The sequence below is a fragment of the Cupressus sempervirens genome, chromosome 10 (assembly GCF_028749045.1).
Source record: "Cupressus sempervirens isolate cs-2001-9-10 chromosome 10, ASM2874904v1, whole genome shotgun sequence".
Classification (NCBI taxonomy): Eukaryota; Viridiplantae; Streptophyta; class Pinopsida; order Cupressales; family Cupressaceae; genus Cupressus; species Cupressus sempervirens.
In genome coordinates this window covers 762448518-762475736 of record NC_143127.1, presented here as the reverse complement: position 1 = coordinate 762475736, position 27219 = coordinate 762448518, and positions in this window count along the sequence as shown.

The window sequence follows — 27219 nt, the reverse complement described above, 5'->3', positions numbered from 1 at the left end:
GATGATTTTACTAGTGCAATTGATGAAGATGATGATAGTCATGCATCTAATGATGATGATGAAGAGAACCTTGATATACCTATAATTGAAAAGGAATACGAGCCCTTGTACCAAGGCTCCTAAAAAACACTTCTCTCTATTGTATTGTTGCTAGTAAACTTCAAGGTTATGAATGGTATATCTAATGTAGCAATCTCACATATGCTAAGGTATAGTGTCATTTTTGTCATCTTCTATGTTAGTGTACCATTAATTTTCTTTATATTAATAACAATTCTTTTCCATATCTTGATAGGTGAGTGTTTGTTACCACCATCAAACATTCTACCTCGCTCTTACCAAGAATTATCAATCATTATGAAAGATATTGGAATGGAATATCAAACAATACATGCATGTCCCAATGATCATATTATTTATCATAAACAACATTAATTTGCAACATAATGCCTTGATTTTCACATTAGTAGATATCAATAAGATCAAATAACAAAAAAATGCCTTGCAAGGTTCTTCAATATATTCTCATTATCCCATGTCTACAACAATTATTCAAGTGTACTAGCTTGGCACAATTTATGGATTATCATGCACATAATAGAAGTCAAGATGACATTATGCGAATGGTTATGTATTTAAGGATGTAGAAGATAGGTGTCTATTATTTAAAGAAGAACCTCATAATCTGAAGCTTTTATTGGTAGCAGATGATGTCAATCCATTTAGAGAGATGGGATTTGTTTACTCAGTCTAGCCTATTTTTTTATTAACAGCAACATTCCTCCTTGGATGTCCACAAAAAGGGAGCACATAATGTTGGCAATGATTGTACTAGGTATTTTTCTATTTAATATTCATCTAAATTAATATATAAATATAGTATCAAAATGGTCATAATAATTATGTTTTGTTTATGTTCATTCAATTAGGTGAGTACCAAGTGAAAGATATGAATGTATATATTAAGATCTTGATTTATGAGTTGTTGGAGTTATGGAATAGAGTCACTATGTATGACATCTCTAGACCAATTGGTGAAAGACAATTTCAATTATGTGCAATGCTTGTATGGACAATAAATGGTGCCCCTAGACTAACACATTTTTATGGTATATGAAACTGTTAACTCATATTTTTTGTTGTGTGTTTAAGTTGCATGTGCTAATTGTAAATATGAATCTTATAGTACATATGTCATCCAATTATACATGATCTTGTAGGTCTTCAGGCAAGGGGAAAATTTGCATGTCTAGTTTGTGGTCCAAAGATGAAATCTCACCATTCCAAAAGTTTTAGAAAAGTAAGTGTTTGATGAGCATAGGAACTTTCTCCACAAAAATCATAAGTATCAAATTTCCAAAAAATATCATTCAATGGGAAAGAAGAGACAACATCAAAGCCACGAAGAATGACACCTCACTTGTGGAAGTTGGAATACAATAGAATGAATCATCGAGGTAATGTTATTCCATTTGATATAGGTTTTCATATAAAATTCAAATTTGAATACCAGATTTTGTTTACTAATGATATAATTGATGTTCATGAAGTTCATCAAGGCATCAATGAACAACTTCCAAAAGGACTTAAGCTATCCTAGACAATATAGTAGGTTGTCATACTACAAGCACCTCCCAATCGTGCATTTGTTTGATGCTATGCATATTGGAAAGAATGTAACAAAGAAACTATGGAAAATATTGGATGGAAGGTGTGACAAAGAAAAAATGGTTAAAATTTGCAATGACATTGATGAATCCAATCATGTATTGAATTTTTTTGTTGAAGAAAATTAGATTAATACGAGTGTCATTCCTTGGTTATCAAAACAACAAAAAACTGATGCCATATATGAAGCCATAAAAAATAAATTTGATAGAATTTGTTGTAAACATAAGTAGTCTCATATCAAAGAAAGGTGATTTTGGGTCAGGGTTGAAAACACATGATTGGCATACCTTTGTCAAGGTAATCATGTTCTTCTCCATTTACAATAAATTTGTAAAACATCATGTACTTTTGATTGTTTTATTTTATAATATATTGAAAATATCATTTTATTATTACTGCAGTATGTTCTACCTCTATCTCTCCCACACAACTTCAAAAACATGAGTGTCAAACATGTTATATATGATCTTGGTAAATACATGAGGTTAGAAGTATTATTTGTTATATTTATTGTATAGAAGTGTTATTAGTCTCATTAAAATATTTTTGCATCATGAATATTTTCTAGGTGGTTGTCATCTAAAGAAATTGATAAAAAGGACATAAAACAATGGAAGCGAAAAATTCCTTAGATTTTATGTGAGATGCAAAAGTGTCTACCTTCAACTTTTTTCAATGCATAAGAACACTACCTCATACATCTAGTTGAGGAGATCAAATTGTGTAGACCTTTACCAACTAGGTCAATGTGGATGGTTGAGAGGCACTTGAAATTTTTGAAGGCCTTGGTTTGATAGAGAGCATGTCCTAAGGGTTCCATGGTTGAGGGATATATGGTCTACCAAACCATGGTGTACATCAGTGAATATCTTCCCGAGTTTGCATCAAAGATCCATGTAGATTGCATTTGGGATCCCAACTTCATGAATAGATTCGAAGGGGAGTACTTGATGGGGAAAGGTAGATTGAGGAAAGTGAGAGGTAATTATAAGATGTTATTGTAATTAATCTATTCTTATCCATCATCAATATAAGTTGTTTCTAACTGGTCTATTTATTTTATACAGTTACTCATGAGTAGGATGCACTTCATTTATATATTGAAAACAATCTTGATTGGATGATGGTATGGACTAAATGATCTCAACAAAATGGTCACTTATTGGATGATCTATACAGTTATTATACTTGATGGGGAAAGGTAGATTGAGGAAAGTGAGAGATAATTATAAGATCTTATTGTAATTAATCAATTCTTATCCATCATCAATATAAGTTGTTCCTAACTGGTCTATTTATTTTATACAGTCACTCATGAGTGGGATGCACTTCATTTGTATACTGAAAACAATCTTGATTGGATGATGGTATGGACAAAATTACCTCAACAAAATGGTCACTTATTAACATGGGAAGGTGTTACTTCATTGGTTAAAGAAGCTCATTGTAATGGAGATCCCAATGTTACGCCAATGGTAATTGATTTAGCAAACGGTTCAAGAGGTGGAAAGGTATGTATAAGTTAATCTATCATGACCCATTTATTTAATATCAACTCAAGAATGGATGCATAATTTTGACATGTTTGAAAAATAATAGGTCAAGCACCACAGAGCTATGTGCTACAATGGCTGTAAATTTTGCATAAGAAATGTGGACAAGACTAAGAGAACTTATGATTTTGGGATAACTATAGTGTTTGAGGTCACCAATATGTCATCTAAAAATGGCATGCATCCTCAACAATTCAAAAACATATATTATGGCATTTTGGACAATATAATTGAGTGCAACTTTAATTCCTTCAAACAAGTTCTATTCAGTGTCAAATGGTATAGGCTACGACTGAATCAAAATGATCCTAATAGAACTATTATTGAAAATTATAATGGACTTACAATGATTAATACAAAGTTATTTGAGCCTATTGGAAATGATCCCTATGTTCTTTCAAGCCAATGTGAGCAAGTGTTTTACTTTGGCATTCCACATAAACTGGGTTGGTCATTTATCGTTAGACACAATCCAAGAGGAAGATCGGTAAATTATAATGTGATTAAAGAAGAAGATACCAAAGAAGTGGAAGAAAAAGTAGATGATGATGATGATGGAAAAGATAAAGGAGGAGATGATGATGCTAATGATGGCAAAGATGAAGAAGGAGATGATGATGATGATGGCAAAGATGAAGGAAGAGATGATGATACTGATGATAGCAAAGATGTTGATGATGATGATGGCAATTATGTTCAGGATGATGGTGATGGCACTGATGATGATGGTGGTGGTGGTGAAGATGATGATGGTGGTGATGGTGATGGTGATGATGATGATGATGATGACAATGGTCATAGTGACGATCATGTTGTTGACGATGGTCATTTTGATGATTTGGATGATGATGACAATAATAATGATGTTCATGATGATGAGATGGACAAAGAAGACTTCATTCCATCATATAAGAAGCTCATGAATCTTTACATCCATGAAGTAAGGGAGAAGATACTAGGATTGTAGTCAAATACTAGTACACCGATAGATTTCACAAAAAAACTGACTTTTATTATACAAAACCACCCACCATATCCTTCACCTTTCTTCTCTACATCTCATTCTCTATTCTCAACATGAGATTGCATTGTTTATTTAATAGCATGACCTTTCACATTCCCAAAGAGCTTTTCCAAGATGGTTGAACTTCCATCTTCTACAAAACTGTCATTTTGCAAAAAATGTTGGTAACAACATTTTTGATAATTTGTCTCTTTTTCTAACGCATGCCTATTTGACACCATATATAGTTCCAAAAGGCTTACAATTTACATGTTTAATTCATTTTTGTATTTATATAATCTAACATATTTCTAACATATTTCAAAGTTTACATATATAGGTTGTAGGACACATCGAAGGTGACACATGCTCAGAAAGAGAAGGTTGGTCAACACCATGTTGGCTCTAGTGGATATATGAAAAGTCACTCATGTCTTGTAAGTAGCATTAAATGAAATTTCATATCAATCTTTTAAAATATAAAATTACACATAAGCAATACATTAATTATTGACAATATTATGCAAAAAATGCAAGGCATTGAATTTAATCTAACATTCATAGAAGAGGACAAACAAATTGGCTTCAAGAAAGGCTACAAAGCAGTGGTTTCCCACCACTACACAAATTTCAGTAGCCAAATAGGTGTAGAATATTCTAGTGCATCGGGTGACACATGAGTAAATAGGCCTAATGAATAATAACAAACTAATTGAGAACTTCATGAGAAATAATCTATTTGATGTTAATTTTGAACAATGATAACAATGTGTGCATGACATTTCACCACAACAAAATTACAAAATTGCAAAATTGCTTTGATTGACATTATTACTTTTTGGTTGTGTACAAAAAAAGTTATGCAATCATACATTGAAGTTATATACATGAGTTTGGACTGTACATGTTGAGAAGTAAGCCACATTCTATTTTATCCCTTTTTTGCAGTACTTTATCCGAAGCTTGTGTGTTATCATGCTATGATATTGTTGTCATGGAGATAAATTGATATTGTTGGAAAGCTTTGGCCTTGTTCAAATTTGTGGTTTAAGTTTGTTGCAAATATGTAGCACATAGCTTTTTAGAGTATAGATACAATAAGATGATGATTTGAGATTTTTTTTGTAATGAAATTGTTTGATGCTAGGCTAAGGTTTCACTTTCAACACCATATCATTGGAGTCTTAATTGTTTTCTAAACAACCATAATGAATATCTTTAGAGGAATTTAAAGTTTTTAATCTATAAGTGGATAAAATCCACAATCTATCAGCACCTTATCTAGTTAACCTGAGAATATCAACTCAAATTATAGGTGTAGAAATCACAACTTTGCTAGATAGTAAGTATTTCAATCCAATTAAGGTGTTGCTTAAATGGTTGGTCCTAAAATAGTCCTTTAAACTCACATTATTTTTCATACATTTCAGAGGGTGCCATTTTCCTATTATTATCTCTCCAATGACTAATTTTCATCAAGAAAATTAACATCTAGTTATGAAGAAGAAAATGTATACGAAGACTAAAACAAGCCACAACTTCTCTCTAGGAATTCAATTCAAAATTTCTTTCTCGTGCTTGTGGAACCATACAATTTTAAATCTATAATAATTATCTTTATCTCAAGCTTGATATATAGTGAGACATGGAGTCTTACTTTGATATATTCTTGACTTCATATGACTATTATTAGCCTCATTATATATAGTGAGAATTTAAAAATAAAAAATAAAACCTAATTGTTGTTGATATTTTGATGCACTCTCCCTTTGACAGTATGACTTAATTGTCGAATCATCTCTAGTAGTTGTTGATATTTTGACACATCCTATTGTTGAGGTATGAAAGAGCCATCAAATTATCTCTAGTAGTTTTCAATATTTCAACACATCCTACTATCAATGATATGACAAACTTGTTGAATCATCTTTGGTTGTCATCAATATTTTGACATTCTAATCTAGTTGTTTAATGCTTCCATGTGACATAGATGGTGATAATTTTTGACAGAGATTACCGTTGATAAATTGATAGCTATGGTGTGCATCAAAATTGTGACACAGTTCTAGTGATGATCTTTTTCAATGTTTGAAAATCACAAATTTGACATTCACGTGTCAAAAAATAGGTCTAAATTTACTAATGTGGGGATGAATCCCACAAGATGATTCACTAAACAATAGGATCCTATTCAAGATATTGACCCTGTTAGGAGTCTATGAAGTACACATAGTGTCTCGAGTCCTTGTTAGGAGTTTGATCTCTAGTACCAATAAAGTTTCCTTCATCATCATAATACATTTTATTATTATTATGAAATTCCAATCTATAGACTATATTATTCAATTTTGCAACACTCAACAAGTTGTACTTTAATCCTTGAACCCAATATGCATCATCGCATATTATTTTGTCAACCAACATCGATAAACCTCTATCTTTTACATGATGTGGAGCATCATACCCAAATTTAACTGTTCCTCTATAATATTCTTCAAGTTTATCCAAATTATTAATATTACAAGTTGTATAGGAGTGAAATGGAAGCATCCACCCAAACACATTTAATAGGGGGAATACCAAAGTCCACCCCTTTGATTAAGTTTGATTGATATGAAAGGAAATATCAATGCAAACATTGATATGAAAGGAATGAATAACTCAAATTTATTTTCCTCTCACCTTGACCTTAAGAGGGTTTAAGGAAGAAGATATGTAATATAGAGATTAGATGCATGGATATGACAAAATGATAAAGTATATGGAGCAAAGAGAGAGGAAGATGATATACCTTATGGAATACAAACATGAAAATGCATTGTTAAATGACCTCCAAAGAGGTTGATTCTTGCATGTTGGATTGAAAACTGCACTACGAATAAAATTTGAAAATTATTTAGTGATCTGTTAGGGGAAAATTAGATCTTTAAGGGAAAAATGGATCATCATGAGCATAGTGTTAGGATTTAAAGAAATAGAAATAGAAATTTCATGCAAATATAACCAATATTAGAAAATAATAATGCACATAGAAGAGAACACAATACACAAATATTTAACTTGGTTCACCCAATCCATGGGCTACATCCACCAAATAATGAGTCCAATATTTTATTATCAAGTAATTACAACCTGATTACAATTTGTAATTCCTTATAGCTCAATATTGTTTTAAGAAGCAACTATTGCATCACACACCATGAAAATCTCTAACCCTAATCCATTTTATACAATTATTTTTGTTTCTTTAGGGTTAAATTAGTTAAAACATGTTAGCCAAAAAATGCTAATAAAATAGCCCCAAAAAAATTATGGAGCATCTACAGTACTTCCCTAATTAGTCACAGTGAAAATCTCCCACTTAGTGATTGATTAGGCTCCACAATAGATAATAATCTTACACTTGGAGACTAATCCTGTAGCTATGCTACTACTCCATGAAGCTCCCATTGGATCAAACCACCCTAGACTCAGTTGCTCCTTTATTTTGTTCAGTTTATAAGACCAATCAAAGTTGAAGAGGAGTTCAACTTCTCCCTTGTCACTACCTTTGGAAACATATCTATTGGATTATCATTTGTATGTATTTTTTCCATATTTAACTATCCATCATCCTAAATTAACCGAATGAAATGGTGTCACAATTGTATGTGTTTTGTCTTTGAATGCAAAGCATGATTCTTGGCAATATGAATGGCACTCTAACAATCTGTATGTAGATAATAGCCCTCTGTGGGTGTCCAAATCCTTCCAAGAATAATTGAAGTCATATAATCTCCTTAGCTACCTCTATAGAAAAAAAATACTCAGCCTTCATAGTTGATCAAGCATTCTCCTTCTGTACTTGAGAAACCTGACTCACTACTACCCCACCAATAGTAAACACATAACCTATAGTACTTCGTCTAGTATCAAGATCCCCTACCAAAATTGAGTCAACATAGCCTTGTAAATCAGTAGTAGAGCCCCCAAAATTTAAACATTTACTAGACATTCCTCTCAAACATATGAGAATCCATTTTTCTGCATTCTAATGCTCAATTCTAGGATGACTCTTATACTTGCTAACAACTCTCATTGTATGTGTAATATCTAGCCTAGTACATACCATAGCATATATCAAACTTCCTATAATTGAAGCATAGGGTACCTTAGACATTTTTTCCTCCTCTTGCCATGCCTATGGATACATCTCCTTAGTCAATTTCAAATGACCAGTTAAAGGTGTATTGATAGATTTCACATTCTCGATAGAGAAATGGTGAAACACCTCAATATAATCAACTTAAGATAATTTCAATTTTTTTTCTTCCTATCTCTTTAAATTTTCATACCAAGGATTTTATTTGCTACCCCTAGATCCTTCATAGAAAATGAATGCATTAACTATTGTTTTAACCCTTAATGTGATCCATGTTAGACCTAGTTACAAGCATATCATCAACATATAAACATAAAATAATGTAGGTATCATCATCCAAAATCTTAAAATAAACATAATGATTGAAATGATACCAAGTGCAACCATTTTCATGTATAAAACTAGCAAATTTAAGATACCATTTCCAAGGTGCTTGCTTCAAGCCATATAAACTTTTCTTCAATCTAAATACTAAATTTGTCTTACCTTTGAACTCATATCCCTATAGTTATGCCATATATATCTCTTCATCTAGATCACCATGAAGAAAGTTATTTTTAACGTTAAGATACTCCAAAGGAAAAATTTTAGTAGCCATAATACTTACAACAATGTGAATAGAAGTCATTTTAACAACAGGAAAAAATATCTCATCAAAATAAATGCCCTTTATTTTATGCAAATCCTTGTACAACTAACCTGGTTATAACTCTTTTATTACCTCCATCCTCTTCTTTCAACCTATAAACCCATTTATTTTGTAAAGCACTTCTACCTATAGGCAACTTACATAAATTCTAAGTCTTATTTTTCAGCAAGGAATCCATTTCTTCAATCATTGTTGACTCTCACTAAATATTTTTATCCACCTACATAGCTTCATCATAACATTCAGGTTCACTAGCATCTATTAATAAAATATAATACAAAGATGGATAAAATCTTTCTAGAGGTATACTTAGCCTTTTTTACTATCTAACATTCACAAGGGTGTGTGGTATTTATTGTTGTGGTTGCAACATGTAGAACTGGTAGAGCATCATCCTTTTGAGTATCAACCAACACTACACATCATTTTCTTTCTTCGTATGCTACTTCAATAGATCTTTGTACAACACTTTCTTATTGAATATGACATCCATGTTTCTTAAAATTGTATGATTTTCAAAATCCAAAATCCCATAACCAAATTCATCAATTCCATATTCCAAAAATATACATTTCTTTGACTTAGCTTCCAACTTGGTTCTTTTTTTAGAATTATTATGTGTAAAAGATTCACAATCAAAGGTTTTGAGAAAATAGTAACTCACTTTCTTACTAGTCCAATCTTAGTTTAGAATACCAAATCCCAAAGAATTAGAAGGACCTCTATTAATCAAATATACAATAGTATTAATAGCCTTTTCCCACATATTTAAGGGTAACGAAGCATTCAACCTCATACTCCTTGCATGATCCATTATTGTCATGTTCATGTGTTCAACCACTCCATTTTTCTATGGAGTCCTTGGAATATTTTTCTCTCTACAAATACCATTAGAGGAACAATAATCTTAAAATTATTTTATGCAATACTCACCACCATTATCAGATCCAAGACATTTTATCCTTTTATCAATCTTATTTTCAACTAAGCATTTCTATTTCTTAAAAGTTACAAATACATCATTTTTCTATATAAGGAAATAAACCCATACTTTTTTAGTTGCATCATCAATAAATGTAACATAATAATGAGAGCTACTAAGGGAAGATACTTGAGGTGATCCCCATGCATATGTATGTACGGGCTCTAATTACTCATTTTTCTTTTCCTTCCCACTCTTCACAAAACTGATTGTGTTTTGTTTTTCATACACACAACTTTCATAGAATTCGATATTCATACATTTTAGACCTGGTAAAAATTTCTTAGAATGGAGTAATTTCATACCTTTCTCACTCATGTGCCCAAGTCTATTGTTCCATAGTGCTATTTCAAAATTTCCAGCATCTATTTTTTGATCTCCCTCCTCAACTGCACCAATTATTCTTGAACATTTATTTTTCTCTGAAACAATTAAAGTAGAAGGAACAATATGACCTATACAAAGGTATAAGGTGCCTAATTCCACACCTTTTTTTTACTACAAGGGAAATTTTTGGAACTTTCCAATATTTATCATTAAAAGTGATTATGAAACCCTCATCACCCAGTTACATTGTTGAAACTAAATTCATACTTGGTCCTAGAACATGTCTTACCTCTTGTAGTAGCCAATGATTCCCATTCTGCAACTTAATCTTAATTTTTCCCTTTCCAACATCCTACAAGGTTCATTATCCCCCAAAACAAGCCCAAAATCCCCTTGGACATAATCTAGGAAATAACCTCTATGGGGAGTAGCATGCAATGAAGCCCCAAAATCTAAAACTCATGAAGCATCAACACATTCTAAAGAAAGAAGCAAAGCATCCTCTTTAGATTTATTACTTACCACATTAACCAATCACATCATCAAATTTTAGGGTATTAGGTCCAAAAATAGAATTTCTCACAGCCATTACTAGGCCATTCCAACTTTCAGGAAAAGAACACAAAATCAAGAGAGCCCTAATTTATTCATCAAACTTAAATTTTATAGAAGATAACTGACTAGTAACTATATTAAACTCATTTAAATGATCATCAACATATCCACCTTCTTCCATCTTCATATTAAATAAGCACTTCATAAGAAATACCTTGTTTGATGTAAAGGGATTTTCATACAACCTTGCTAAGGTTTGCATCAACTCTTCTATTATTTTTTATTTTGTAATATTAAATGTCATCAATTCTGTCAGGCATAAACAAATACTTCCAAGTGCCTTTTAGTCAAAAAATTTCCTTTTCTCATTTGTTGTAGCGGTCAATTTCTTAGTTTTTCCTTCTAATGGCTGCCATAAATCCTTCTAAGAAAGATAGTCCTCCATTTGTATTTTCCACAACTAAAAGTGATGCCCATTAAACTTCTCAACCTTTAGCTTACCCTTGTTTACAATTTCTCCCACTCAATGATGAGAATTTCCTATAGAGGATAACTTGAAAGTTCCAATGCCTTTAATATTTAGAGCATCCCTAGGAAAGGAAATAGACATGCTGAAAAACTTACGAAAGTGAGTGAATCTTATGATGTCTCAAGAAGCCTCAAATATGAGAAGAAGTAGAAGATTAAAGTGGTTGTTAGACCCATTGTCCTTGATAATAATATCAATTGGCAAGTGTTTGAATCTAATGCACAAATTGTGAGTTTCTTGCAGAATGAAGCACAATTCTATGATAGAAATCAGTCAACATTGCATGACCAATATGGTGATCAAATCATCAACCTTAGCTCCAATAAGTTACCTAATGGTCTCATTATCTTAGAGAATGAATCTTGCTGCAAACAAAGGAGATCATATGCTAGTTGCAGTTGTTGATGGAAGGATGCTAAACATGGGGAATGTATGTTCTAAAACCAGGCAAGAAAGTTTTTTTTATCTATGTCAAGAATTTAATGATGTATTTGCTTGGACATATGATGATTTAAAGGGTTTTGGTCCTAGTTTGTTTCAACATACTATAGATCTAGTTGATAATGTCAAGCCTGTTAGACAAAAGCAAAGACTAGTAAATCCCAAGATTGAGCCACTAATGAGAAATTAGCTATCCAAATTAATTGAGGCCAATATAATTTTCCCTATTAAGCACTTCTCTTGGGTGGAAAACCTTATCCCTATTAGGAAAAAGAATGGAGAAATTAGACTATGTAGATTTTAGGGATCTTAACCAATCTTCCCTTAAAGATCATCATCCTCTCCCTTCCATGGAACAAATATTATCCAAATTTAGTGGTTTAGAGAAATTCTCTTTCTTGGATGGATTCTCAGGTTATAATCAGGTGTTAGTCAAAGAGGTTGACAGATATAAGTCTACTTTCACTACCAAATGGGGCACCTATGCCTATTGTAAAATTCTTTTTGGACTAACAAATGTAGGTGCCACATTTCAAAAGGAAATCGAGATGGCCTTCAAAAATATGATTGAATGGTTTGTGTTGGTGTACCTTGATGATATCATAGTATATTCAAAAGATGTAGCAGAGCATTTTGGTCATCTCAAACAAGTGTTTATAAGATGTAGAAAGTATGGAGTATTTTTGAATCCAAGCAAGTGTGTCTTTTCCACTAATCAAGGGAAACTATTAAGACATATTGTATGTAAGGATGGACTGACTATTGATCTAGAGAGAACCAAAGCCATACTTTCTCTCCCCCTTCCTAGTCACAAGAAAGGTTTGTAAAGTTTTCTTGGTAGAATAAATTTTGTGAGGAGATTTATTCCTAATTTAGCTACCATGGTGAAACCTATTATAGCTATGCTTAAAAATAATATGCTCTTTTCATGGACCAAGGAAGGGAAGGAAAGTTTTAAAGAGATCAAAGCAACCATAGCTTTAACCCCTACTCTCATTAATCTAAACTTTGAGAAGGATTTCATTCTTTACACCTTGGGTGGTGAATCAAGTATTTCTATTATTTTGACTCAATTGAGTGATAAGGATGAAGAACATTGTATTTCTTTCCTTAGTGAAGGGATGAAGGAGTATTAAAATAAGTACAACTATGTGGAAAAATAGGCCCTTGTAGTCATAAGAGCTTTGAAGAAATTCAAACACCTTCTATCTCATAAAAAAATCTATTTGCTAGTACCTCAGGCTAGTGTGAAAGATTTCCTATTGAGCAAAGATATTAGTGAGAAAAGGGAAGGTTGGGTCACTAAGGTGATGGAGTATGACATGGACATCTAGATTACCAAACTAGTAAGAGGGAAATGGTTGTACAAACAAATGATCTCATCTCATGAACCTGATGAAGAAGTTGTCTTGATATTGACAAAATAGCAGGAGGTGAGGAATGATAATCTAAGGAGTTGGATAGATGACATGAAGACCTTCTTAGCCGGGAATGGATATCCTCAAGGGTTGGATAAAGTTAATATTCTTTATGCTATAGTTGATGGTGTTCTTTTTAGGAAGGACTTCAATGGAGCCTTTCTAAGATGTATCAATGTAGATCAAGCAAAGAGAATGATTAAGGAGCTTCATGATGGTCCTAATAGTGGCCACTTTTCAATAAGAACCACTACAATGAAGATCATGAGATTCAGTTACTACTAGCCATTATTGTTCCATGAATACCATAGACATGTAAGGAAGTGTGAAAAGTGTGTTTTCTTCTTAGGTAAATAGAGACTTGCAGTCCTTCCACTTCACCCCATCCAAGTCGATCAGCCTTTTTCTTAGTGGGGATTAGATTTTATTTGTCCTATTAATCTAGCTTCTAGTTTTGGTCACAGGTTGATTTTGGCTATAACAGATTACTTTAAAAGGTGGACAAAGTTAGTAGTTTTGAAGGATTCTATAGAGGCTTCAGTTGTGAAATTCCTTAATGGAATTCTTACCAAATTTGGTGCTCCTTCCACTATAATATTAGACAACACAAAATCATTCATAGGAGCTTAGATTTGTGCATGGGTAATTGATCATGGCATTTACTTGAGCACATCTTATAATTACTACCCTCAAGGTAATGGTTTGGCCAAGACATCCAATAAGAATTTGATCTGAATCATCAAGAGGACTATTGAGGATAACCAAAGATGTTGGTAGCAAAAATTAAGGATGGCTTTATGGCTGATAGAATACTGCCTAAGAGGGCTATTGGAAATTCTCCATTCATGTTATTATATGGCAGGGAAGCTAGACTTCCTATTTCATTGGAGTTTCCATCCCTAGAGCTAGCTCATTAGTTGGAACTAATTGAAAATGATGTTATGTTTGTAAGAATGGTAGATTTGATGGAGCTAAAGGAGAAAAGAAATAAAGCTACACAAACCTTAGAAACATCAACAACAAATGAAGAGGAGATTTGATAAGAAGGCTAAGGTTAGGAATTTCAAGGAAGGTGATCTTGTTCTCAAATGGGACATAGATAGAGAAGAAGTAGGGAGGCACTCAAAATTTGATTCCTTATGGAATGATCCCTATGTAATTATCAGTTATAAATAGACCAATGCTTTCTAGTTAAGCAATCCTAACAGTGAAATTCTGCCTATTCTAGTAAATGGAATATATCTCAAGCCTTGTTTCTGAGGAAAAGTTGAGGTTTCCTATACATAGTAAGAGTAGTTTCTTTCTATTTTTTCCTATTTTCCAAGACATTTCAAGCATATGTTTTGTTGCAGAGAATTTTGGTTCCATTTTTGTAGAGTTATAGAGGTTGAAGGGCATGTTTTATGGCCCAGAATGTGGCAGAAGTGATGAATTTGATGAGTTTCATGGTTTTAGAGACTCCATAGCCCAATGGATCCTTTAAATGTCACTGGTCATATGCCAAGATGGCTTGCATCCCCCTTGAGTCACCAAAAATGTTGGCCAAAAGTGTCTTCCTGCCAATGATTAATTTCAAAATATTTAAACCCACCCAACGATCACAAGATTCAATTTTATATCATATTTTAAATCCTAGAGCTGCAATAAGATGGAATGCTCCTGATCTTATGATAGCTCATGTATCAAAGGATCATTAGGTGAATCAAGTAGTGATAAGATGATATGAGGCTCTTGTTGGTCGATTAGTTGGGTTGTTGTGACATTGCAGATAGTCAAGAGATTTTAAGCCAAAGAAAGGCCTTGCTTGATGTTACAACAACAAGCGATCATAAGATCGTAGGTGCCATGAGGATGTGTTCCAATGCCACAAGGGTCAACGATCATAGGATCATGAGGTTGACTTCCTAGGTTGTTGATACTATGAAGGGAAAAGTTGGTTGTATGATCTTAGAGCTATAAAGTTGCAAGAACATGTGAGGATGCCTCCTAAGGTCATGACAAAAGATAGTCAACCTCGACCATAGGATCACAAGGGTTATTGCCACGACTATCGATATCACTATGGACTACGATCATGAGATCATTAAGGTCAAATCAACCATTCCATTACATCACAGGGAAAGAATAATGGTATTGTGACCTTACACCAGGGGTGTTAAGGGTCATCATTTTTCTGTGATATTGTAGGATCTTGTTGCTATCAAAGAATCATAAAGAGAATGAAGCATGGGCTTGATGCTATGAGGTATTGGAAATTATAAGATTGTAGAAGTCAAGGTAATAAATAAAAGGTGATATAAATGGTTTTGACCATAGTTAACACTCGTGGAATCATTAGTTTAGTTTTGACCAAAACATATAAAGAATTTCACCCACCAAGATGGACAAAGAGGAACTCCCAACCAATCAGGTAGCAAGAAAGTTATAGAGCTATAGTTAAGTATGGTTGACCTATGCTTTCCATATAATTTGGAAATTTTATGATAGGAGAAGCAACTCTTTGATGATAGATATGATCTTTTTGATCTCCTATAACCACTTTCATCATTTCCCAGGCTTGATAAATACAAAGAACACTCCATCATTGCTTGTTGATCCATCTATTTAGTCAGAAGGTTAATGACCACCATTCTTGTCCTCTTAGAGATTTTTTGGTGGATAAGTGATCTTCTCACATCTGGATTTGTGTTGTGATCAGATCTTTTCCAATTTTTGTAGTAATTATTCTCTATATAGTTGAATTCAGTGGTTGAATTTTATCTTAGGGTGGAAGCTATCTGAGTTATGCTTACACTATAAAAGTAGATGTTGTACTCTTTCTTAGGGCTATATCTTCTCTATTTCTCTAGTATTACCCTAGCATGCTACTATAATTTCCCTCTTCACCTCTAAATTATATGACATCATGTCTTATCTTCTTCAGCCATCGATGTAGTAGGCAAGCTTTGTCTACCTCTCTTAGATGTATTGTAGATATCTATAAACTACATTTCTATATCTCTTTTGTCCTATGAATCATAAGAAGTGAAGCCTTTTTTCCTTGTGTCACTCATTGGTTGTTTGGTGTGTATGCAACTAATAGATTAAAGCATGTATGAATCTATATATCTTTGGATTGTCATGATAATGGTATTTTGCATGTATGGGCAGAGATTGGTCTGAACACCCTATTTTGGTGCATCATGTACACTCGAAATGTGTCACACTCTAAACCCTTCTATCCAAATGATTCCATGAGTTTGGAATTCTTGGATGCTGGCTTAGAGCTCCCTATCCATGGAGTGCAAGAGAGTATATTTCAAGAATAAGAAGGCTCTCAGATGAGCCTTAGAGATACTCTTCTTGCTAGTAAACCATGCAATGGGAGGTTCCAAAGACAAGATGCAAGAATGCAAATGTCCCAAGGAGTTCCTCAAGAATGAAATGCAACTAAAGATTAAACTAGAATGAATATGAAAAGTGCAGCTATTCTAAGCATGGATGAGAGTGTTACAATCCAAATATTAAGCTATGTGAGATAGATTATTTCAAAATAGAAGCTAAACTAACATGCAACATGAATCTAAGCTAAAATGCTATGGTATGAGAGAATGTAGACAAGAAATAGAAGTTCTCCACAAAGCTCCAAAGAAACCTATTAGAAAACCTGCAGAATAACAATATTCAAAAGATGGATCCATTGAGGGGGAAAGCTCTCTCCCTTTAAAGTTGTACGGATGGTAGAGATCAAGATGAAGATGGTGGATGATCAATGGTGGAGTTCAAAAATAGGAGTGATCCATGTGCACACACAAGTCAACCAATAGAATATAAGTTGACTTGTCATATAAGACAAAAGTCACAAAGCCTTTTCTTTTAATTGCAAAATAGAAAAAGGACTTTATGTGTGCACTTTAAGTGGGTTATAAGAATGGGGTCTTTTATTTAATTAAAAGGGGACATGTTCTTTTAATCAAATAATGAACTTAGGATAGCATAGTCAAACTATAGGTTATAATAAAATAAATTGATTATTAGCAATTTGGCTTAGGTAAGTGATTAAATTAATTTAGCCAAAATGTTGAAAAGGGGGCTAATAGTCTAGATGACCATTTTTAGGTGATTACACATCACTCCTTAGAATAGATTAGGTAGTTACTTTCATGTATTCCTTCTCTCTTTTCTCTTAAAGAATAGTTTAAGTGCATCCTGATAGTAGAGGAAGTTGGCCTTCTCCAAAGACTCAACCTCATAGTTCAAGTCCCATAGCTTGGAGGTTGTTTCCATGTTTCAAAAGGTTGTCCTTAGGTAAAAACTTTGGAAAAGGGTGCAATCTTTTGTGACAACAGGTTTGTTGACATTAAACTTGTAGGCCATAGATTTGAACAAGGTAAATGTGTTCCCATCCATATAGTTGGTTTTCACATAGCAATCTTTAAAAAAATCATTGTGCATAATCTTGCAGCTGCAAGAGTGAAGAAAAATACCACCAAAAATGCAATTTGGTGATGCTAAGAATGATGTCAAAAATATTTTCTTTATTCACACATGGCCTTTTCCCTCTGCTAAACCCCCTATTCTCTTTCTAATTCTTCTCTTCATAGGAATGCTTGCACATATGAGTGGGAACACCAATATGGACCACAAGAATGCTCTATGTAAGCCTTTGAGCTATAAAATAACTAAGTTTTTACTTTATAAACCCGTGGTTACTCATACCTATGAGAATTCCTATCACACCTATGGGAATGTGGCCTTATGGAGAATGCTCTATGAGAGACTCACTCATTGTCATGTACTTCACCAGTTTTAAAATTTTGTCGTCTTTTGTTTTCACTAGTTTGACCACATTCCCATTACATTTGACTGTGGAATTTAGTGTGTAGGGACAAGTTGTGAGGAATATAAATTTTATAAGGTTTAAAATTTAATAACACTTTACTTAGGGAATTAAAATGAACCTTTCTTGATTCATGACACCTTACATCTGTCATTTTGGGATTAAAAGTGAACTTGGTTAAAATTGAGCAAATTCAAAAAACATTTGGGGTACTAAAAATTGATTAATCACTTCTTGAATGCCTTAAAAAGAATCTACCATTTCTTTGATCAAACACTTCACTTTTGGGTACTAAAATCAATGAAAATACAATCTCAAGTAATTAAGGTTAAAACAAATCAATTTCAATAAAGAACTTCAATTTGGTGCTAAAACAAACATTGCAAATTGAACATTTGGACTTAGTGCTTTAAAAAAAACACTATCTTGAATGTGCTAAGGTCAAAGAGTTCTTATTCCCTCTCATTTTCAAAGCTTTCATGATCAATTTATCAAGTTGACCACTAACTTCTTATGCAAACACATGTTGCTAAGTTGAAAAGAACATACATGTTAAACACAAATGTCTTCATATCCTAGATAGAAAAATTAAAAGCTTTAAATTGAAATGATCCAAGTTCTTGGTCTATTTTAAACATATATTTTTCAACCCATCTTGAGCTATCTTTTATTTTCTCAAATGAGAATCTATTAATTATGTGATGCATGTAGCAAAAGTTGTTAGCAAGATCATCCACCACAACCTAGGATTACTTCTATAGAGTTCTATCCTTTGGAAAATGCACGTCCTCTTAGGAGACAAGCTCAACTGGTAAACCCCTCTGATGGGTATATAAATGAGAAGTAACATAAAATTTCTTCCATCCCCCCAAACTAAGGCATGATTTTTTTATAAAACTTTCTTACAATTTTGGTATGGTCTACTAGGTGCTAAAGTGAGTCACACATGTATAAACTAATTGGCAGATTTCATAGATCATATATGAACCAAACTCGTAGTCGCCCTTATTTACCCTTTGCATTTTATTCATGGTGCAAGAGAACATAAGGCTTCTATGAAGTTACTTGATTTCTTTTTTCCCTAGTAGAGGCATAAAGCTACTTGGACTTTATCTCTAAGAGTCATTATCCTTGTAGAAGGAGGACTTCTATTTTTCATACCTTGAAGGATCATATATGTGTAATTTTATCAATCAACTCTTGTATCAACACACCTCTTAGATTCAAAGGAAAATATCATACTAGATCCATAAAACATCAAGATGGGCTTCACCTGATAGACCTAATGAGTAACATATTAAAGCCAATTTGACCTTAAGGATAATGTGTGATTAAACTGTGTTTATTATGAATTGACCCAATGAAAAAATAATTTAAACATATAATTTTTATACTATCAAATCCATTTACTAAAGAGATCATTTTCTTGCCTCTCTCAAAGTTGCATTTCCCTTTGAGAGACTATTTTCTCACCTATCCTATTTATTAGAAAGTTTTACCATTATATGTTGAAAGGTTGTTGGAAATTCCATTTGCAACAACCCTAGGATTGTCCCTCCTCTTTAACGCATTATTCACCCTAGGTTATCATAGTATCCTTTAAGAGAACATTTGGTCACTTAGAAATTAATTTTTTATCCAATTTTAATGTTTTCCAACCTAAGTTCAAGCATACTTTGCATAGTTATTTCCTCAAACCAAAGTTGTAAATAACTGAAAAGAAGATAAGTGGAAACCTCATGTTAGATCTATTAGAAGATTGGAGAGATTGATGCAATATTGGTTTGATGATGATATGTTACATTCATGACTGAGTTTTTTATTGATAAAGATGACTAGTTGAGCATGATAACCACTCAAGGTTATGGAAGATACTTCTATGTATCTTGCATATGCAGTTAACATCAAAAGTAGAAAGGATAAGTCTAGAACAAGTTATGTAAGTTTTGGTGATATCTATTCTGAGATAGAGTTTACAAAGGCATGTTTTTGTAAAATTTCTATATCTCTTAACAAAGTTGATATCTTGAGGATCAAGGTTGAGGACATGGAGAAGACATGTTGGGGATGATGTGGCTAAGCACCCTTGTAATAATTTTGTGTGTACGAAAAGTTATTCAAGTTGCAAGGTGAAAGATGTGTGTTATCACTAAGTGTAATGTGTTCTTAATGTGGTCTACAATAATTAATTGAGAAGGACTAACAACCAACTGAAGGAATTGTTTGATAGACTTGGTATAAAGGAAGGATATTTTCCTTTATCATTATATAGACATATGAAAATTGTGAATGTTTAGAAAGCAGCAAAGAGTGTGAAATGTGAAGTTGAGTAGAGTAGTCTGGAAGTGAAGGAAACTTCATTACTGAGCTTTTTTTGAGTGATCTGAGGTTTGGTATTTAGATCTGAGGCTTGTGACCTAGTCTACAAGGTCTAACAGTGATCGTTCTGGTTGACAAGATAGATTAAAGAACAAGAAAAGAAGAAAATAATAGTAAACTATTTATTTGAGTAGTGAGCTCTTCTTGTAGTTAAAATTGCATGTTTGGCTAGTGTGCTCTTCTTGCATACATTGTACTACAACTCCTAATAGGGTTGGCACAACTCTTAATAGGGGTGGAATCTCCTAATAGGGATTCAAAGTCTCCTAATAGGGACTCATTGTACTAAATGTTGTAATAGACTCCTAACATGGTCCATCCTCTAACAAGGAATATTCATATTAGTACATTATCTTATGGGTATCATTCCCACTGGGGTTTTCCCTCTGATCAAGGGTTTCCCTAGTCAATATATCTGGTGTAATTGTTTATGTGCATCTTTGTAAAAAATTTATTTACTTTGGTTGAATGGTTAAGTTTATTTGAAGAAGATAAGAGTTTTAATTGTTGGATAACTGATTCACCCCTCCCCCTTAGTTATCTTGGTGGACTATTATTTGTAGCAATTGGTATTAAATCTTTAGGTCCTTGAAGAAAAATTTTAATAGCTTTGGGAGATCCATGGCAAACATGTTTAGGAAAGATAGTCTAAAGTTTGATGGAACAAATTATAATAGCTAGAAAGAAAAGATGAAGATAAATTTCTTGTGTATGGGTCTAGGATATTGGATCTTGACAAAAACGATGAAGAAAATCATTAAAGAAAAGGACTTGGAAACTTGCACTGAGGTAGAAAGAGATCTTTTCATGTGTGACATGAGAGCTAGAGAAGCACTATTGACTATACTTCCTAAAATTGAGTACAATTAGGTAAAATCACTTGCTACTTCACATTTGATTTGGAAAGCTTTGGAAAATATTTTTGAAGGTGATGAACATTCTAAGAAGTTGAGGTTACAAAATTGGATTTGTGCATTTCAAGATGCCAAGATGATGGAAGATGAATCTATAAGAACATATATAGGTAGGATATCAAAAGTTGTTAAAGCTCAAGGAGGAACCAAGGATGATGATGAAGTTATATGGAAGATATTGAAGACTCTAACACCACCATTCAAGTCAGTAGTTCAGATGATACAGTTGTTAATATCATGCACCAAATATTTCACAAAGGAAACATTGCTTGGAAGACTTGAAGCAGTTGAGGATGAACTTAGACAGTCTAGAGAATTGACCAGAATAGAGATCGCTTTCAATGCCTTAAGTATTCAACCTAACCTATCAAGGAGCACAAGTGCTAGAGGAGATCTTGTTAGCAGTAGTAGATCGAAAGAAGATAGAAAGATTGATGAAGTAGAAGCCCTTCTAGTAAGAAGAGAAAAGGGAGGTACGAAAATATTTATATGTTGGACTTGTAATGAATGTGGTCATTATGCATCTAAGTGTCCTAAAAGGGAGAAAAAGTATAAGGGAAATCATAAGCCTAGAAAAGATAGAGATTGTTTGTATGCAAATGAAGATTATGATTCTGATGAACAAGTATTGAGTGCTAGTGATGATGAAATTGGATTTGTGGCAATTAAAGAAGAAATTCTAGAGAAGGTAGCTTTGGTATCACAGGTTGAGAAGAAATCTAATTGGATAATTTAAAGTGGTTGTTCACATCATATGACTTGTGACATGAAAAAATTTGTTGACTGCAAAAGTTAGGATGGAGGAATTGTCACATTTGGGAACAATGCAACATGCCAAGTAAAAGGTATTGGATCTATAACTCTTGATGGTCAAACTAATATTGAGGATGTATATTTTTTTGATGGTTTAAAGCACAATCTCTTGAGTGTTGGACAACTAGTAGACAAAGCTTATCAGTTGTAATTCTTAGAAAAGACATGCATGATAAGAGATAAAGATGGAAAGGTAATTGGAACAAGAACCAGATCTAGAGGTAATCTATTTCAGTTGAATCCTACTAAAATGATATGCTTGGTTGCAAAGGTAGATGATAGTTGGTTATGGCATAAGAGATAATGTTATATGAACTTTTATAGTATTGTAAGAACAAGTAGTATGTTTTTTTATAGAAATTTTCCAAACATTGTAAAGCCTACTAATACAATTTGCAAGGAGTATGTTTTGGAAAAACATAATAGAACTTCTTTTCCTAGTAAAAAATTTACCGCTATAGTGAAGTTGGAGATTGTACACATAGACCTCAACAGTCCTACAAAGACTAGAGTATTTTATGGTGATAGGTATTTTATGATTCTAGTTGATGATTTTTCTAAGATCATGTGGGTTGCATTTCTTAAAGAGAAATCTGAGGCATTTGACAAGTTCAAGATATTCAAAAACAGAGTTGAGAATAAATTTGTTATGAAGATTGAATGTTTAAGATCAAATTGAGGAGGAGAATTTACTTCAAATGAGTTTAACATGTTTTATGAAGAAAATGCAATTAAAAGACAGCTATCAGTTCCAAGAACCCTTTAACAGAATGGTGTTGCAAAAAGAAGGAGAAAGTCTATTACTGAAGCTGCAAGATCTATGTTAGTAAAGAATGATGTATCCAAGACATTTTGGAGAGAAGCTATGAATACATTAGTCTACACTATGAAAAGAGTGCAATTTAGGAAGGAAACAAACAAGATGCCTTATGAACTATGGTTTGGTCACTCATCTACAATTAAGTATTTTAGAATATTTGGATGTAAGTGTTACGTAAAGAGAGATGATGATATTGGTAAGTTTGATGCTATGAGTGATGAAGGTATGTTTCTTGGTTATTCATTGAAAAGAAAGGCTTACAGATGTTATAATAAAAAAATTGAGACTATTATGGAAAGTGCAAATGTGAGAATAGATAAGAAGTTCAAAATACAAGAGAGAATAGTTGATTACAATTCAAATGATGATGTTATTACTATGACAAGAAATGATGATATATTTATTGAAACTAACAATTATTTGTAGAATGAAGGATAATGAAGATAGGAACAAAGCTTGGAACCTTCAGTAGAACCAAGAGTTGAGATAACAACTCCTACTTCAAGAAAGAACATGAAAAAGAATCACCCATTCAAACATATCATTAAAAGCAAAGACAAATGTGTGATGACAAGAAGTTGAGTAAATGAATAACTATGCTTGATATCTCAAGTTAAACCAAAAAATGTAGATGAAGCATGTAAAGATGATTACTAGAACTAAGCCATGAAAGAGGAATTGGATTAGATAGAAAAGAATGGAACATGGGAATTGGTCCCTACACCAACAAACAAGAATGTGATAGGAACCAAATGGGTATTCAAGAACAAGATGAATGAACAAGGATAATTTGTAAGAAACAAAGCAAGATTTGTATTTAAAGATTACTCACAACAAGAAAGACTATATTATGAGGAGACTTATGCTCCAGTGACTAGAATAGAAGCAGATGACTATTTTTAGCCTATGCAACACAAAATAAATTCAAAGTATATCAAATGGATGTCAAGTTAGCATTTCTGAATGGAGAACTCGAAGAAGAGGTATACATTGAGCAGCCTAAATGGTATCCTTTGATAGATGACAAGGATATTGTATGCAAACTAAGGAAAGCATTGTACAGATTAAAGCAAGCATCTAGAACCTGGTATGCAAGGTTAGACAAGCATTTGACAAAGCTTGGGTATAGCAAAGGTTTGGCAGATAACAATCTACATTGGAAAGAAATAGAAGATGGTTTGATGATTTTGGTAATATTTGTTTATTACATTATAGTTGGAGGCAATGATGAAGAAAGCAAAAATTTTGCAAAAGAAATTAAGAAAAAATTTGGAATGAGTATGATAGGAGAAATGAAATATTTCCTAGGACTGTAGATAATACAAAATAAAGAAGGAATCTTTATTTCTAAGACCAAGTACTTAAAGGATTTACTAAAAAGGTTTGGTTTGGAAACATGTAAACCTATTGGAACACCTATGGTAACTAGACACAAGTTATCTACAAAGGATGAGACACCTACTATTGAGAAGAAGAAGTATAGATCTATGATCAGAGGATTGCAATATCTAACTCACACAAGGTCAGATATAGAAAATGTAGTTGGAATTGTTGCAAGATTTTGGGTTGATCCCACAGAAGCACATTATGTAGTAGTAAAAAGGATATTTAGATATTTTAAAAGAACTTCATAATGGGGATTATGGTATGACAGAGCTAATGACTTTAAGTGCTTATACTAATGCAAATTAGGCAGGTAGTATGAATGACAGAAAGAGCAATAGTGGAGAAGCCTTCTTTCTTGGAGGAAGATTGGTTTCTTGGTTAAGAAAGAAGTAAGATTGCACATCTAAAAGTATAGCAGAGGCAGAGTCTATTGTAGCAACAAATAATTGCAATCAAGTTATTTAGATGAAACAAATGTTGAAAGATATAAGGATAGAAATCAGTGAACCTATTGTTATACATTGTGACAACACAAGCACAGTAAATATGTCTAAGAATCTAGTGTTGCATTTGAAGACTAAGCACATTTATATTAAGCATCATATGTTGAGAGAAAAAGCTGCAGAAAAAGCAATCAGATTGGAGTATGTAAGCACAAAAGAGTAGATTGTAGATATATTCACTGAGCCTCTTCCCAAAGAGACTTTTGAGTATTTGCGAGGTACGCTTGGGGTTATGCCCCTTCCTACATTAGAGTAAAAGATGCAAGAATGCATCACTCTAGGGTAATAGAACACCATTATTTGTCTGGACTAGATTTTGATGCTTCTTGTATGGGGGAGTATTTGTGATGGATAGAGTCATCTAGGACTCTTGATTGATATTATTATAAATAGTGTCTTTTGACACTTGAGCTAAATAAGTATCAGTTGAATATAGAGTTTGATGTTGAAATATTGGTTGCAGAAACCTTTGATGTTGATGTCAATGGGTGAGAAGTTTGGGATGAAAAACATTATGCTAAATGGGGAGAAGTATTATGATAAGAAGATAACTTTGGCATTGTGACGAGGAATATGTTTGGCATAAACACAAAATGTGGAATAACAATTTGGTATAGAGCACATTGAGGTATATAAATGGGGGAGTATGATTATTGAAAATAATTTGAAGATGGGCAGTCTCTTGTTGGTATTCTTGGAAATAGATGTTTTTCATCTATATTGCCATTAATGCCAAAGGGGGAGATTTTTGGAATATTGGAGAGATTATTGGAAGATTAGTTTGATGATGATATGTTACATTTATGATTGATTTTTTCATTGATGTCAACATAGAATGTTTAATGTCTTATGTGGTATTTGATAGAAGAACAACAGAAAGATCAAGTTGATACGGATGACTAGTTGAGCATGATAACCACTTAAGGTTATGGGAGATACTTCTGAGTATCTGGCATATGTAGTTAACATCAAAAGAAGAAAGGATAAGTCTAGAAGAAGTTATGTAAGTTTTGATGATATTCATTCTAAGATAGAGTTTATAGAGGCATGTTTTGGTAAACTTGTTAGATCTCATAGTAGAGTTGATATCTTGAGGATTGAGGTTGAGGACATGGAGAAGACATGTTGAGGATTATGTGGCTAAGCCTGCTTGTCATATTAAGGCACAAGATTTGTATTATCGCTAAGTGTAATGTGTTTTTAATGTGGTCCTATAATAATTAATTGGGAAGGACTAATAGCCAACTCAAGGAATTCTTTGATGGACTTGGTATAAAGGAAGGATATTTTCCTTTATCATGGTATGGACATATGTGAATTGTGAATGTTCAAAAATAAACAAAGAGTGTGAAATGAAAAGTTGAGCAAAGTAGTGTAAAAGTGAAGGAAACTTCATTGCTGAGGTTTTTCTAAGTGATCTGAGGTTTCATATTTGGATATGAGGTTTGTGACTTGGTCTACAAGGTCTAATAGTGATTGGTCTAGTTGACAGGATAGAGGAAAGAACAAGGAAAGAAGAAAATAATAGAAAATTATTTGTTTGAGTAGTGAGCTCTTCTTGTAGTTGAAATTTCATGTTTGGGTAGTGGGCTCTTCTTGCATACATTGTATTACAACTCCTAATAGGGTTGGCACAACTCTTAATAGGGTTGGAATCTCCTAACAAGGATTCAAAGTCTCCTAGAAAGGAATCATTATACTAAATGTTGTAATACAATGAATATTCATATTAGTACATTATCTTGTGGGTATAATTCCCACTAGGTTTTTCTCTTAGATCAAGGGTTTCCCTAGTCAACATATCCGGTGTAACTGTTTATGTGCATCTTTGTATGGTTTCTATTTACTTTGGTTGAATGGTTAAGTTTGTTTGAAGAAGATAAGAATTTTAATTGTTGGATAACTAATTCACCCACCCCCTTAGTTATCTTGGTGGACTATTGTTTCTAACAAGATTAACCAAAACCCAAGCTTAAAAAGGTCAAACTCAAACCACCACCAATATATAGGGAAATAGAAGCAAAACATAAGAAAATAGCATGTAATCCAAGAATTTCTAGATTAGATCAAATTGAGAAGGAAGGTGTTGAAAATGCACTATAGATAGAGTGGGATTATATGATTAATAACCTAAGATCTAAATGTGGGGTTAACTATACCCTTACCATAAGCATGACTTATGACCAACATGACTAGATCCATATTTGTCCTCACACGCATTGCACTCATATCATCATAGAGTTATCCCTAAGGAATCATCATATAAGTTTCCATCCCTCTTAGGCATTAGTAGATCCATCATCCTTAAAGAAATCT